At 37.5% G+C, this 16,964-nt stretch overlaps 1 non-coding gene across 1 annotated transcript; it reads left to right on the forward strand.

Moving 5' to 3' along the window:
- The first annotated feature begins 4,397 nt into the window (after positions 1-4,397).
- Positions 4,398-4,503, forward strand: LOC142538120 (small nucleolar RNA R71). Its single transcript, XR_012818660.1, has one exon. It is a non-coding gene; the product is annotated as a small nucleolar RNA R71 (small nucleolar RNA).
- Positions 4,504-16,964: the final 12,461 nt, after the last annotated feature.

Here is a 16,964-nt window from a genome sequence, read left to right on the forward strand (position 1 = left end):
TATGACAGTACGAGATCATACGCCAGATTCCAGAATTCCTCCAACTGATCCAGTTGAAGCAAACGTCATTCACCTACATCAGTAAAGTTAATGTTTAGAGCTTTCGTTGCCCAATATGCCTGATGCTCTGACTCTACAGGTAGATGACATGCTTTACCAAACAATAACCTAGATGGTGTAGTGCCTATAGGTGTTTTGAATGCATTCCTATATGACCAAAGAGCGTCATCTAACCTTACAGACCAATCTTTTCGGCTGACAACTAAAACTTTTTCTAAAATCCGCTTGATCCCTCGGTTCGACACTTCCACTTGACCACTCGTCTGGGGGTGATAGGGGGTAGAGTACTTACGTGTAACACCGTATTTGCTAAAAAGTTTTTTAAAAAGTTTGTTACAAAAATGGGTGCCACCATCACTAATGATTGCTCGTGTTGTTCCAAACCTGTTAAAAATATTTTTCTTTACAAATTTCAGGATCACTTGAGCATCGTTAGTGGCATATGCTTCTGCCTCTACCACTTAGACACATAGTCAACCGCCACCAAAATATACTTTTTCGTGAACGACTGGGGAACGATCCCATGAATTCTATCCCCCACACATCAAAAACCTTACACTCAATAATATTATTTAATGGCATTTCATGACGGTTAGAGATGTTACCTGTCCGTTGGCATTTATCACAGGCAAACACATAAGAACGAGCATCTTTAAATAGAGTTGGCCAATAGAAGCCACATTCGAGTACCTTAGATGCCGTCCTTGTTGGTCCAAAATGACCACCTACCTCACGGTCATGGCAATGGTTGAGAATTTGACCAAACTCCTCCTCTGCAACACACCTTCTTATCATAGAATCTGCACAAATCTTAAACAAAAATGTTTCCTCCCAAAAATAATATTTTACGTCAGAGAAGAATTTCTTTCATTGGTGAAACGATAGATTTGGTGGTGGTGTGCCTGTGACAAGAAAGTTAGCGAAATTTGCATACCAATGACAGTGTCTCACCTCAAATAGCTGCTCATCAGGAAACCAATCATTAATAGCATGATCGACACAGTCATTACTAATCAGCTCCAATCTAGACAAGTGATCCGCTACCACATTCTTGACACCCTTCTTATCCCTTATTTCTAGATCAAATTTTTGTAACAATAAAATCTACCTAAGTAGTTGTGGCTTTGCATCTTTCTTAGCAAGTAAATATTTCAGTGCAAAGTAGTCTGTGTAAATAATGACTTTGGACAAAACAAGATATGAATGAAATTTGTCAAGCGCAAATACTACTGCAAGTAATTCCTTTTCAGTTGTTGCATAATTCAATTGAGCCTCATTTAAGGTCTTACTTGTGTAGTAAATTGTATGAAATACCTTGTTTTTCTGCTGGCCAAGCACAGCCCCCACCGCACTATCACTGGCATCGCACATGACCTCGAAGGGTAGATCCCAATCTGGTGCCACCAAGACAGGAGCCGTCGCCAAGCGCTCTTTCAAATCCTCGAATGCCTGTAAACAGTCGGAATTAAATTCAAAAGGTTTATCTTTCATAAGTAAGGAAGATAGAGGTTTTGCAATTTTAGAAAAATCTTTAATAAAACGCCGATAAAAACCGGTGTGGCCTAGAAAACTTCTAACTCCCTTTGGATGTCGGAGGTGATAAGTTCTTGATAACTTCCACTTTTGGCTTATCCACCTCTATTCCATGCGGTGATATCTTGTGCCCCAACACTATGCCTTCTTGTACCATAAAATGGCACTTTTCCCAATTCAGTACCAAATTCGTCTCCTCACATCTCATCAACACTACCTTCAGATTCTGTAAATAGTCATCAAACGTTGCACCAAATATAGAAAAGTCATCCATAAATATTTCAAGAAAGGTTTCAATCATATCATGGAATATAGCAGTCATGCACCGCTGAAATGTAGCAGGGGCATTACAAAGACCAAAAGGCATACGACGAAAAGCAAAAGTTCCATAAGGACAAGTGAAAGTGGTCTTCTCTTGGTCCTCAGGAGCAATAGTGATTTGATTATACCCCGAATACCCATCTAGAAAACAGTAAAACTCATGCCCCGCTAGTCTCTCTAACATCTGATCAATAAAGGGCAGTGGAAAGTGATCTTTACGGGTAGAATAATTTAATTTCCTATAATCAATTCACACACGCCGTCCCGTAACTATCCTAGTGGGTATTAATTCATTTTGTTCATTTGTGATAACAGTAATCCCACCTTTTTTTGGCACACAATGAACAGGACTTACCCATGCACTGTCATATATGGGATAGATAATACCTGCATCAAGGAGTTTGATAGTTTCTGCTTTTACTACCTCTTGCATCTTTGGATTCAATCTTCTCTGAGGTTGAACAAGAGGTGAGTACTTGTCTTCCATCAATATCTTGTGCATGCAGACAGATGGATTGATCCCTTTGATATCCGCCACCTTCCATGCAAATGCACTCTTGTGCGCTTTCAAGACTTTCAGCAGTTTGTCCTCCATCACATCTATCAAATAAGAAGAAATAATAATATGAAGTTTATTATTCTCACTCAAATAGACGTATTTCAGATGTGGAGGTAATGGCTTAAGCTCCAGAGTTGGTGGCTCCTCTAGGCTTGACTTCTGAGGGATCAAGTCTCTTCGATCCCCCAAGTCCTCTAATCTCATCCTTATTGGCATCTTCCATTGCTTGTTGGCATTGAGGTATGCCACTATCTCGGCTTTCTCTACATCAAATTTGTCTTCTCGTGATTCAGTTGTGATAGTGGCTTCCAAAGGGTCCCTAAGAGCATCCTACACATAGTTGAACACAAGAGAATCAAAAGCATCAATTCTATAACAACTATCAGAATGCAGTGTGTGATTAAGGGCATTAAAAACGTCAAAATTAATCTCCTCTTCTCCTACTCTCAATCTCAACTTCCCTTCATGCACATCAATTAGAGCCTTGCCAGTTGCAAGGAATGGTCTCCCCAAAATCAAAGGCATCTCTATATCCTCCTCCATGTCGAGCACCACGAAATCTGCAGGAAAAATGAATTTGTCCACTTTCACTAGCACATCCTCAATAAATCCCCGTGGATACTTGACAGATCTATCTGCTAGCTGTAAAGACATCCTCGTTGGCTTAGATTCTCCAAATCCAAGTTTCCTAAACACAGACAAAGGCATAAGATTAATGCTCACACCAAGATCACACAAAGCTTTATGAAAAACAACATCACCAATCATGCAAGGAATAGAAAAACTCTCTGGATCCTTAAGTTTCGGTTGGATCTTGTTTTGCACCAAAGCAGAGCAATTTTCAGTTAGATTAATCGTCATGCGATCCTCCAATTTTCTCTTGTTTGCTAAGATGTCCTTCAGAAATTTGGCGTAGCATGGCATTTGCATCAGAGCATCAGCAAAGGGAATATTGATGTGCAATTTCTTGAATACTTCTAAGAACTTACCGAATTGCGCATCTAATTTCGCCTTTCTCATTGCTGCAGGAAAAGGTGGAGGGATAACGATTTTAGATTGTGCAGTGGGTGCTGGTGTTGAGTTAGAAGACTTACCTTTTGATGACTCAGTCTGTTCCTCCGGTACTTGACTTCTTTCCTTTTCCTTGGACTCTAAAACTTTCCCACTCTTCAATTCGATGGCCTTCACTTGCTCTTTTGGATTGGTTTATGTGTTACTTGGCAAGGTGCCCGGCTCTCTACTTGCTATCACCTTTGCTAACTGTCCAATCTGATTCTCTAGCCCCTTTATCGATGAATCTTGGTTTTGGAGTCTAGTTTCAGTAGATGAGATGAACTTAGACATCATCTGATCTAGATTGGACTTTTCTTCTCTAGGAGGGTCAGATCTGTACATTGGTTCTTTCCCATACTGTTGTCTTCCTTGTGGTCGATTCTGACTGTTTTGACCACCCCATGAGAATTTGGGATGTTGCCTCCATCCAGGATTATATGTGTTTCAGTACAGATCATTCCTTGGATGGTTTTGGACTCCCACTTGATTCACTGGTGCCCCTTCTTGCACATAAAAAGGATCACTGTCTTGACAGTCCTTAATATAGTGTTCTCCTCCGCATTTTTCACAAAATATCTCTTGTAGACGCATAGCCGTGCCACCCATATTCAAACCATTCAGTTTCCTGTTCAGGACATCAAGTTGTGCAGTAATAGCGGAAAGGTCAGTTACCTGGTGAACTCCTGCACTTCTTCGCTGGTTGTTCCTTTCAGATTGAGGATGATAGCTGCTACAATCCATCTCCTCCAATAACTCGTATCCTTCCTCAGCAATTTTTCTCAAGAGATTTCCACAAGCAACAGCATCTATCATAGTACGATTAGGAGTAAGTAAGCCATAGTAAAAGGTTTGAACAACTAACCCAAGTGGCAGTTCGTGATGAGGGCATCTTCGTAATAGGTCTTTGAAACGCTCCCATGCTTCATATAAAGACTCTTGTTCGAATTGAGCAAATGTAGTGATGTCTGCCAGCAGCTTCATGGTCTTAGATAGAGGAAAGTATTTAATGAGAAACGCTTTCGCCATGTCCTCCCATGTGGTAATCGAACCTACAGGTAAAAAATTTAATCATGCTTTAGCTTTGTCATGTAAGGAGAAAGGAAATAAACGCAACTTAACAGCATCATCAGAAACACCATTAAATTTAAAATTATCGCAAATTTCAAGAAAATCTGCGATGTGCGTGTTTGGGTCATCTACTGCAGATCCTCCAAACTCAACTGTATTCTAAATCATCTGAATTATAGCTGGCTTGATTTCAAAGTGGTTTGCCCGTACAATAGGCCTCAAAATGCTGGGGCGTGCTCCATCCAAAGAAGGCTGGGCATACTCTAGCATCGGTATGCGGCGTGGCATCTCAACATGTCTATCATCATGGCGTTCCTCCTCATGCTCGTGTTTGTGCCTCTCCATCAGTTCCTTCAGTCTCCGCTATTGTCTTCTCCTGCGGAAAGTTCTTTCAATTTTAGGGTCGAACTGCTCAAGATCCACGTCAAGTGACTTTGGCATGAACTGTAAGAGATATCTGTAATAGAATAAGGAGTGTTAATTTTATAAAAATGAAACAATGCTAAAGAAAATAACTAAAAATAAAATTGTGAATTAACAGTCCCCAGCAACGGCGCCAAAAATTTGATCGAGCAATACTTGAACTGTGGAATCCTCAATAAAATATGGTTTTGAATGCTCGAAAATTAATCGCAAGTGCACGATATCAAGTAATAGTATAATGTACGAGAGTACGAGTATCGTTCCACTGAAGACTGTATTTTACAATTATTATTTTCAGTTATCAAATCTTTAGCAATGAAATTTGATTGATTTTTTATTACTACTATGCTCAAATAAACATGCAACTAAAAAGATTCGGGAATTAAATAATGAGATATACAATCTAGAATGATTGATTAAAATTCAATGAAAAATGGATTTGTTGGGAATTTTAGTTCACTTAACCCTTGTTAATTTATTAATTCGTTCAATATTGATTGTATGCTTTCGACAGGATTTCTTATTCAATTGAACACGACCTCTCGAGCTATGCCCAACTAATTCTACTCAATTAAGTAATTAAATGTCTTTAATTATTTATCAAAAGTAAATCGCATATCGGTCTATGAAATCCCCTAGTTTTCACCCTACTGGACTATGACTATCAGCATGTATCCAATCTCATATGTCTATGTAAATTCTAGATCCACGAACTATGCTACTCGTTTCTATTACAAGCTATTCTCTCAAACTCACTTGCAATATAAAACGTTGTTAAAGTTAGTTACACTTTAACAACACAATGAAAAACAGTAACACAATCAAGAATAAACCAACAATTGAAATATGAATTAACTAAATCAGAGTTCGGGGTAGGATCCCCTTAAATCCCAACAAATATTTAAGTTTAGCTACTCTAATTCGTAATAAACATAAACACCACAATGTTTAAAAGATAAAAACTAAATTAGAAATACTAGATTTGACGAAAAAACGCAAAGACGATGCCCGGAAATCTTCGACTCTTCAACTCCTAGCGCAAAATCCTCTCCAAGGCTTCTGGTGGCTGCTGAATAAATATAATTTTCGTCCTAGGGTCCTTCCATATCCTTCCCCATTCATAAATAAGGGAAGAAATCAGCCAAGAATCTTTCCAAAATTTCAAGCACTTATGTCCGCCCGGGCGGATTATTTCCTTTGAATTTCAAATACTAGTTGGTTGTTTTATTTTAAAAATGGTGCAAAATTATTTTATATATTTTGTAATGATTCGGCCGAAAACATGAGAGGTTTTAAAAAAATTAAAAAATTTCTAGTACTTTTTAAGAAAACGATTAGCAGACGTTTCAGTTGGTATCAAAGCAAAGGTCATGTAAAGGGTTGTGCCACCACCAGCGCCGGAAAGATCAGTCATCAAGCCTCAATTTGTAAGTTTTACATGCTTTATATGATTTAATAGGGTTTTACCTGCATGATTACATGAATATATGTTTACGTCACATGTTTACTAGCTTTTTGAGTATATATGCTTTGTATGCTTAAATTGCTAAAATGAATAAGGATTTGTTGCATGATTAGAAAACCTAGATTTAAATGCATGTTGGTTACGTTATAATTTGGAAAACATTATAAAATGCCTCCTAGATGTGCCCCTGTTATTGAGAATCAAGCTGAGAACATGTGAACCGAAAAGAGAATGCACCCCCACCTCCTAATGGGATGCTGCTAATCGTGCCTTAGAGGGGATGGCTCGTTTCTTTGAGCAGCACTTGCAACAGCAGTTACAGCAGGCACCTAGGCCACAACATGACGTATATGATCAGTTCCGGAGGCTAGAGCCGATGGAATTTTCTAGCACCACTAATCCTTTTGCTGCTGAGGCTTGGATTCGTGCACTCGAGGTACACTTTCGATATCTGATCATGCGGGATGCTGACCGTGTGAGGTGTGCCACTTACATATTTAGGGATGATGCTTCTTTATGGTGGAAAGGATCCGAGCATGGTATTGACATTACTACACTTAATTGGCCTCGTTTCAAGGAGATATTCTATGAAAAATACTTTACTGCTGATGTTAGAGGGTGACTGAAGAGTGAGTTTATGAGCCTCCGTTAGGGAGACTCGACTGTTGCTGAGTTTGTCACGAAGTTTGATAATTGTTGTCAATTTGTACCTATTATTGCAAGGGATCCTGCAGAGAAGCTTAGACACTTCATGGATGGTTTACGACCTACCCTTCGAAATAATGTTACGATTATGCGACCTTTGGATTAAGCTACCGCTACTGCTTATGCATTTCAGTCTGAGTAGTCTTTGAGGGACATTGAGTTTGAGATGCAGCGCAAGAGGCAGCAACACCAAAATATTAATCAGCCAAACAAGAAGCCATATACGGGTCCTCCTAGAGCTCAAGGACCGCAAAAGCCCCAGGGTCAAGTCAAGAAGCAAGGACAGCAAAAGCCACAAAATCATGGAGCACCAAAAGCTTACATCTTGGCAAATGTGAATGGGGGACATTCAAGTGATTCTATTGCAAGGAGGATGGACACAAGGTTGCTGATTGCCTGAAAAGAAAGAAACCTACTGTGGGACGAGCTTATGTAATGCATGCTGAAGAAGCAGAGGAGGAGCCAGATACTACACTCATCACGGGTAACTTAGTCATTTAACATTTTTATATTGCTTTTAATTGCATGAAATGTTAAATTGGTTATTAGAATTGAATTGAGATCAAGATTAACCTAGTGAAAATTATGTTGCATGCTCTACCTTAGTTGGAAATTAAGATATGATATTAGAAACCATAGAAATTGTATTTATTTTGAGCCTTATTTTATGTAAAGGATGAAATAATTCCAAATAAAAAGTTTTAGGGCCAAATTTTAAATAAAAATCATAATCAAGGGTTGGTTAAGAGTTTCAAATTTTTAAGGGGTCTTAGTGCAATTTTCAAAAATTTTTAGGACCAAAATGTAAATACCAAAAGTTAAAGAACCTAATTGAAATATTCAAAAAAGATGAAGGACCGAAAATGTGATTACCGAATTCTTAAGGATCAATAATGGAATTTTCGAAGTTTAAAGGACCAAAATATGAAATTTCGAAAATTTAAGGACCAATTTGCAAATATCCGAAAATTTTGGGGACTAAAAGTTCAAATCTCGAAAAATCGAGGGGCTAAAATGCAATTTTTCAAGGAATGGTTAAGTTCAAGGCTTAATCTTCACATAACTTTTAGGAAATAAATGACAGAAATTCCTTAAGCTTCAACACAAAAGATTTAAAAGACGTTTTCACCGCAGGGAGGATTATCATTTAAGGTGTAGCGACCTATGCACTGCTAGATTTGGGAGTTACATTCTTTCTTATCTGAAACCTTCATCAAAAGACTGAATATTATTCTTGAAGATATGGGTTTGGGTTTCAAAGTTTCTATTCCTTCCGGTTATCAGATGCTCACGTCTAAAATTGTCAAGAATCTGGAGCTCCGTTTATTCAAAGATGTAGTTCGGGCAGATCTTATTGTTCTTCCTATGCCTGAATTTGATATCATACTTGGGATGGATTGGTTATCAGCTAATGGAGCCTTGATTGATTTTCGTCAGCGGTCAGTGTCTATTCGACCGCCTAGTGGTAAATCTTTTGTCTTCGAGGCAACGAGAAACAAGCAAATGCCGCACTTCATCTCTTGTTTATGTGCGAGGAAGCTTATTAAACGTGGATGCCAAGCTTTTCTAGCATGTGTCACTACCTCACATGCTCCTATCAGTCAGAAATTAGAAGATGTTGATATTGTCAAAGATTTTCCTAGTGTCTTTCCCGATGACGTTTCTGGCATTCCACCTGATCGTGAAGTGGAATTCTCTATTGACCTCATGTCGGGCAATGTTCCTATATCTAAAGCACCTTATCGTCTAGTACCCGCTAAAATGAAAGAATTAAAAGATCAAATCCAAGAATTGCTAGACAAGGGTTTTATTCGCCCTAGTTAATCTCCATAGGGTGCACCAGTGTTATTTGTGAAGAAGAAATATGGTAGTATGCGTCTTTGCATTGATTATCGAGAGCTTAATTGGGTCACTATCAAGAATAAGTATCCACTGCCAAGAATTGAAGACTTATTCGATCAGTTACAAGAAGCATCGATATTTTCTAAAATTGATCTTCGTTCTAGATACCATCAATTGAAAGTAAAAGAGTCTGATGTTCACAAGACGGCGTTCGTACTAGATATGGGCACTACGAGTTTATGGTCATGCCATTTGGGTTGACCAATGCACCATCGATCTTCATGGATATCATGAATTGCATATTTCAGTCGTATTTAGATCATTTCATCATAGTCTTCATGGATGATATTTTGATCTATTCTAAGAGCAAAGAGGAGCATAGTCGTCATTTGAGGACAGTACTGCAAGATAGGAAGTTATAGGCAAAATTCAGCAAGTGCGAGTTTTGGCTTGATAGAGTGGCTTTCTTGGGCCACATCATTTCAAGTGATGGCATTGAAGTTGATCCAATTAAAGTTGCGGCAGTGAAAGAGTGGCCAGTACCTAAGAGCATTACCGAGATTCGCAGTTTCTTGGGACTAATTTGTTATTAACGCAAGTTTATTCAAGGATTCTCATCTATAGCGGTACTCATGATCGCCCTGACAAAGAAGAATGAAAAGTTTGTATGGGGACCCGAGTGTCAAGGCAGTTTTGATAAGTTGAAGCAAGCCTTGATTTCAGGCCAGTGTTATATATTTCATTGGGGCAAGGAGATTATGTTCTATACACCGACGCTTCTAAACTTGGTTTGGGCGCAGTTCTGATGCAAAATGACCGAGTTATAGCCTATGCATCAAGACAGTTGAAAATTCACAAGAAAAACTATCCTACTCATGATCTTGAGCTTGCAGCAGTTGTTTTTGCATTCAAGATTTGGAGACATTACTTATATGAGGAGAAGTACAAGATATTCATCGATCATAAAAGTTTGAAGTACTTCTTCACCCAAAAGGAATTGAATATGAGGCAACGTAGATGGCTTGAGTTAGTAAAAGACTATGATTGTGACATTAACTACCATCCGGGGAAAGCTAATGTTGTGGCAGAGGCATTGAGTCGAAAAGCAGCAGTTATCACTCAATTATCTCTTCAACTACCGTTGCAGTCCGAGATACAGCGGTTTGAGCTTACAGTTTATGCTAGGGGCGAGGCCCCTAATCTTGCCACATTATTAGTACAGTCGACCTTGAGTGATAGAATTCGTGCTGGGCAGTCTACCGATGAGAAATTGCAAAAGTGGAGAGCTAGAGATGAAGCCAAGGGCCGGAAGTTATATTCAGAGGTGGATGGTATAGTTCGTTATCGAGATCGTTTATGTGTTCCTAGTGACGATTCTTTAAGGGATCTTATTATGAAGGAAGCTCATGACACACCATATTCCATTCACCCGGGAAGCACGAAAATGTACAAAGATTTACAATTATTATATTGGTGGCCATACATGAAGAGCAACATTCTGAGATTTGTATCCGAGTGTTTGACTTGTCAGCAAGTTAAAGCATAGCATCAAAGACCAGCGGGGAAACTTAAGCAACTTCCTATTCCCGAGTGGAAATGGGAAAATATTACTATGGACTTTGTTGTGGGATTGCCGAAAACTATTAAGGGATTCAATGCTATATGGGTGATAGTGGATCGTCTTACGAAATTAGCGCATTTTCTACCTATTAAAACGACCTTCACCATGATTCAGTATGCAGAGTTATATATTCGGGAGATAGTTCGTCTGCATGGGATTCATGTATCTATTGTTTCTGACAAAGATCCCAGATTTACGTTATCTTTTTGGAAGAGTCTACATGCAACAATGGGGACTAAATTATTATTCAGTACAACATTCCATCATCAAACTAATGGTCAGTCCGAAAGAGTTATTCAAATTTTGGAAGATCTACTACGAGCATGTGTTATTGATTTCAAAGGCAGTTGGGAACAAAAATTACCTCTAGTGGAGTTCACCTACAATAATAGTTTTCAATCATCAATCGGGATGGCTCATTTTGAGGCACTTTATGGAAGGAAATGTAGATCTCCTATTCATTGGGACGAGGTTGGTGAAAGAAGAGAGATTGGTCTGGATGTGACTGAAGAGACTGTCGAGCTTGTAGTCAAAATACCTGAGAAAATGAAGACTGCACAAAGCCGACAAAAGAGTTATGCTGACAAGAGACGAATAGACTTAGAGTTTGCAATGGGAGACCATGTGTTTGTGAAAATAGCACCTATGAAAGGTGTTATGCGATTTGGCAAGAAAGACAAGCTTAGTCTAAGATTTATTGGTCCGTTTGAGATTTTGGAGAGGGTTGGGACACTCGCTTATAGAGTGGCTTTGCCACCAATGCTTTCTGAAGTTCACAATGTGTTCCATATTTCGATGCTGCGGAAGTACATGTCGAATCCATCACATGTACTAAATTACGAACCTCTCCAATTGACTCCAAATATGACATATGAAGAAAGACCTGTCCAAATCTTGGCAAGGCAAGAAAGAAGACTACGAAACAAAGTCATTCCAATGGTCAAGGTCAAGTGGCTGAATCACTCGGAAGAGGAAGCTACTTGGGAAACCGAGAGACTTTAAGAGTCGCTATCCAGAGCGATTCGGTAAATTCTAATTTCGAGGACGAAATTTTATTTAAGGGGGGGAGGGATTGTAAGGTTCAAAATTAAGACGACGTAATTCAACTACTTGCAAATCTAAGAAATATGAAAAATGGCTAATTAAAATTATTTTAATTGCTTAATTGATTATGTGACATGTCAACATGACGTTTTAGTAGTTTTCTACTTACATGGATTAAAAATACATTTTTTAGGGTTATTCGAGTTGCGATCGAGGAACAGAGGGCCGGGGCTGAAAAATAGAAATTTTTTTATTAAATAATTGTTTTTAATTATTTAAAATATGATTGATGTTTTTTCATATTTTTGAAAATAATGGGTTTTGAGGTGATTTTATACGTCGGGGCGTAAATTTTATCGGTGTTGGTCTTTCAACAAAAATACGAACGTTTTGACAACCCGACTAATAAATTCCCAAATTTTTCTACTCAAAATAATTTTAATATTTTAAATATGCACAATTGGGCTTAATGGGCCTAATTAACTCCACTAATGGGCCTAAGCCTTGTTAGTAGATTAATTAAGTATTTAAAGTACAATTAAACCCCATAACCTACCATAACCCTTCCCCCACTCACGTAAAAACTCACGCCCCACTCTCCTATCAACCTACAATTCCCTCCACCAGAATATACACGACACACACACATCAAATTTGAGATTGTAATTTGAAGGTTCTTCAAGGGAGTTTAAGCCATCGTCTTCGTGCTATCGTTCCTCGATTTTTTGAAATAATATTCGTGCGTTTAAAACGTAAAGGCACGCCATACATATCATTTTCTCTTCTATCACATCGTATTATTGTTTTAAATTACGGTTGTATGAAAAGCATGATGTTCTTATGAATATTTTCATAATATTGCCTATACATGTGGTAAACTTATGAATTTTTTATCCAAAATCATGTTTTACATTGTTCAAGGGGCTGTCATGATTAGGATATGATCAATCCTTGTTTTTACATGAGTTAAGGGTCCTAGAACACCACCCGAAATGTGGCACAACACAAAACAACAAGCTGGAACTGAATCTAGAAGGGGTTGATCACAGGGCTCAGTTTTCATGGGATTGGTGGCTGGCTTGGGGCCAGGGCTCGGCCAGGGTCTATGTGGGTCAAGGGAAGAGTTCTAGCCACGCTAGGACTCGAGCCAAGAGGGCTAGTGAGGAGTGCTACCCAAGTGCACTAGTGCCACGCGTAAGTTGCAACTGCACGGGGGAGGAGAAGCTCGGCCAAGGGGTCTCACGCTGGGTTAGGTCAAGTTTTCAAGGTCCTAGGAGGGTGCACAAGAGTCTGGTTCAAGGGCTGGGTCAATGGCTAGAGTCCTAGGTGTGAAACAAGAGTCCTATGCCTAGTACGAGTACTCGACCGAGAGCTTTGTTGGTTGCATGGCTTCGGTTTCGAGTTATGGTTCGTGTCTTAGGGGTCATAGTGGTCTAGAGAGTTCATGAGGGTCCAGGGGAGGGGTGGTCCGAAGACGGCTCGAGCTTGACTCGGTGAAAACGTGAGGATAGCTCGGGTATGGCTTGGGGCATGTACCTAGGGTTTTGTTTTAGAAATTAATTTGAAACATGGCTCACGGGGGTCGAGTCATGGTTCCCGAGGGCCAAATAATTATTAAAAGTCTATGTTTTAAATTTTAGGAATTTTATATTAAAGTTTGAAATTATTCAAGATTAAAACACATTAAAAACGAATAATTAAAGATAAATTAAAAAGTCTAGTACTTAAGTTAAATAAAATTTTGGGAATTTAATTTAATCTTAAATAATTATTTGGGACATGTTAGAGCCAAGTAAATTAAGAAAAATTCAAAAACGTGAAACTTTACGTCTAGGGGTAAAACGATAATTTTACACCCGAAAATTAATAAAAGTCATGGCAGTGCTCTGAATGCTATTTTATATGCTAATATGATTATTTTAAATTTTTATGAATTTTTATGATGTTAAAATATTTATTTCTAACGTTTATGGATTTTTATGATGAAACGATAAAGTTAAAAGATATATTGCATGCTTGTTTTCAAAAGAAAAGTATATTAAATGCATGATTTTTAAAAAGTGGTGAAAATGCAAAATATTGGAGGAGGTGAAATAATTGTGACTATTGAGGATATGAGGATATAAATAGGGATATCGTGAGGGAAAAAGCCACAGAGGGAGCCCATTTATGGGAGAAGGCCCCAGAGGAAGCTCGTCGATCGTATTTCCATTCGATAAGGATAGGCCAATGCTCAGTGGATGGGTGAGAGTGTCGCTGATGTCCCCGCTGCCCGGTACTGTGGTTACATGTAGATAGATCCATCGACTATTTGAGAATGAGGAAAGTCACAATTAACGATTTGAATTCAATAAAAAAGAAAAGGTATATGCTCATGATGAAAGGATATATTTTATTGAATGATGAAAAGGAAAAATGTTGAGGTTTATGTTATGCATATCATGGAAAGGTTATTTTTACGTAAAAGTATTTTCACTGTTGCTTGTGATTTTATACGTATTATTTGTTATAAAGATTATGGTGTGTTGAGTCTTTAGACTCACTAGGTATGATGGATGCAGGTGAGTTTGATGGAGGTCTTGATGGTTGACCTGACTAGACTGAAGATGCACACAACCCGAGGACCAACGCTTCTATTTTTCCGCACTTATGATTTAAGTTTATGATTTACGTTAAAAGGTTTTTAAGACTATTTATTTATTCTTTTGAGTGATTTTTGAGAGGTTTAGTATGGGCTATACTTTTCAAATTCATTGTTTTTTAGGTTTGGTAAATGTTTGACGATTTTACGATTGGACTATTTCCTTTGAATTTCAAATACTAGTTGGTTGTTTTATTTTAAAATGGTTCAAAAATATTTTATATATTTTGTAAGGATTCGGCCGAAATCATTAGAGGTTTTTTAAAAATAATATTTCCAGTAATTTTTAAGAAAACGATTAGCAGACATTTCAATGTCAGCCCAAGATAAATTTGAATAAAAACGTGTGTTCATGCGGTGACAACGTGAATATAAGTCTAATGGACTACGTGGAGCCACGTTACATATTACTATTCAATGAATGACATAAATTAAATGCGTAATTTTAATAGTCACATCACTTAATATTAAATCCTTTTCGAATAATCAGTTAACCTATTTTATAAGATCAGATAGGTCAGTAACTGAGTGATCAATTGAAATCTGAATCAGTTCAGTTGAAGACCAACTGACGATTATCTTATAAGTTAACCATTTAAAATCGAAATTCCCCCTAAATAAATGCATATAAGTGAAAGAGAGTAAGATAATCTCATTAATTGTATTCTGTTGACTGATGTCTTTTCGTCTTATTTTGTTCCTTCAGTTATAGTCTATAAAAAAGATCAAATTCATCAGATACATAATATTTAAGCAAGTAATATCAGTTAATCACAGATGGACAAAGCAAACAGTTCCAGAAGGCCTAATCCTGCAGAAACGCTGTCATTCGTGGAGACTTGGAAGCAAGATATTGAAGACTTCCTCTTTGATAAAGTTATGTCCACCTGGACGAAGATACGTGACTTGCAGATTATCCAACGGGATGGATTAGTTGCCATTGATGAACATAAGACAAATGATGTCAAATATAAAAAGTATCTCGATGTCATTCACACTTCAGACCTTGTGACTGATGAGGGTCTCTATTACCTTATGCTTGACAAGGAGTGTAGGAAACTTGAGAAAATTACCTTCACAGAAGATTTTAGAAGAATTTCCGAGGAAATGTCTTTGTGGTTATCCGATAGGCTAAATGTAGTAGAAAGAGAACTAAACCGTGTAATAATAGCTAGGTATTATCAATAAAATTTCTATTTTCCAATTCATTTCTATTTATTTAGTTTACTGCTATATTCTTTGCAACCTCATTGATAAAAACTGACTAACAATATTAGCTGACATGAGATAATATAATTAGGACAAGTCAATTAAAGCTAGAATATTGTGAAAGTGAGTAAACTTAGTCTCGGGTAATGGCTTGGTGAAGATGTCAGCTGCTTGTTCATCAGTTGGTATGTACTCCTGTCTGATTGCTTTCTTTAGAGCATGGTCTTTGATGAAGTGATGTCTGAAATTGATGTGTTTGGTCCTGAAGTGAAGAACTGGATTATATGTAATCGCAATTGTACTTGTATTTTCACAAAAGATTGGTGATTCTTCTGAAATGACTCCATAGTCTTTCAGTTGTTGCTGAATCCAGAGCAGTTGAGCGCAGCAGCTTCCAGCAGCTAGATATTCTGCTTCAGTTGTGGAAGTTGCTATGGATGTTTGCTTCTTGCTGAACCAAGATATCAGTGAAACGTCTGCCCTTTTTATTGCTTAAAAAGTACTATATTTTTTTGTTTAAACCTCACATAGCATTCGGCCGAACCATAAAATATTTTTGACATCATTTTAAAATAAATCAACCAACTAAAATTTGAAAACCAAAAGAAATAGTTTAGCATAAAATGATCCAACATTTTACCAAACCTAAAAATATTATTTGAAAAGCATAGCTCATACTATAATCTCTCAAAAATCTCTCATAACATAAGTAAAAATCATAGAATATCTTTAAAATAACTTAAAATCATAAATCATAACTAGTGCGGAAAACTAACGTCGGTCCTCGGGTTATGTGCACCTTCAGTCCAGCAAATTCAACCATCAAGACCTCTATTCACATTATTATCATAATAACCTGCATCAATCACACCAATGAGTCTAAAGACTCAACACATCATATCCTTGATAACAAGTAATACGTAATACAGTTAACATATAACAGTGAAAAATACTTGTACTTAAAATATCGTTTTCATGAAGATGCATAAACTTAAAACATAACATTTTCGTAAAAATTTTCATCATGCATAAAACTTTACATAAAAACGTTTTCATAATCTTATGCATAAACATTTTCATACACATTTTCATATAATTTTAAACATATTCATATTCGTATCTATATTCATATCCACATATTCATATCATCATATTCATATTCATATCATCCTCAACATATTCGTATCATCAACAACATATACGTATCATCCTCAACATATTCATATCATCATTAATATATACGTATTTTTTTTTCCTTTCGTTGAATTCAGATCGTTAATTGTGACTTTCGTGTTCATCTACGTCTACGTCTACGTGTGGGCGATGGATCCATCTACATGTAACCACAGTACTGGGTGGCGGGGACACTAGCAACACTCTCACCGGTCAACTGGGCCTTGGCTTTACATATTAACATATC

The sequence above is a fragment of the Primulina tabacum genome, chromosome 2 (genome assembly GCF_025594145.1).
Source record: "Primulina tabacum isolate GXHZ01 chromosome 2, ASM2559414v2, whole genome shotgun sequence".
NCBI classification, from domain to species: domain Eukaryota; kingdom Viridiplantae; phylum Streptophyta; class Magnoliopsida; order Lamiales; family Gesneriaceae; genus Primulina; species Primulina tabacum.